Source organism: Mesitornis unicolor, unplaced genomic scaffold (genome assembly GCF_000695765.1).
Source record: "Mesitornis unicolor isolate BGI_N332 unplaced genomic scaffold, ASM69576v1 scaffold21641, whole genome shotgun sequence".
In the NCBI taxonomy this organism is placed as follows: Eukaryota; Metazoa; Chordata; class Aves; order Mesitornithiformes; family Mesitornithidae; genus Mesitornis; species Mesitornis unicolor.
The window spans coordinates 71,517-71,832 of NW_010162004.1; positions in this window are offsets into that span (position 1 = coordinate 71,517).

Sequence of the window (316 nt, forward strand, 5' to 3'; positions counted from 1 at the left end):
TCTCCCCCCCCAGCGCCCCCCCTCGCCCCCCCCCGGCCGCTCTGGGGCGAGCGGCTGCGCCGCAAGCACCGTAGGGCCCCTCCGGGACGGACTCCCATCAGCGCGCGTCCCCACCTGAGGCAGCGCCAAGCAGCGGCTCCCAGCGCCCTCCTTGGCTCCGCTGCCTCCTAGCAACGAAAGGTGAAGGCTTCTGACTGGCGGGAAAGTGCTAGTCCCGCTCGACTCTGCAGTAACGTGGTGTTCTCATTGGCCAATGGCCGTCGCGGGCAATGGGCATCCGCAAGTTGCGCCCGGTTCGCCAGTGACCTGCGTGGGG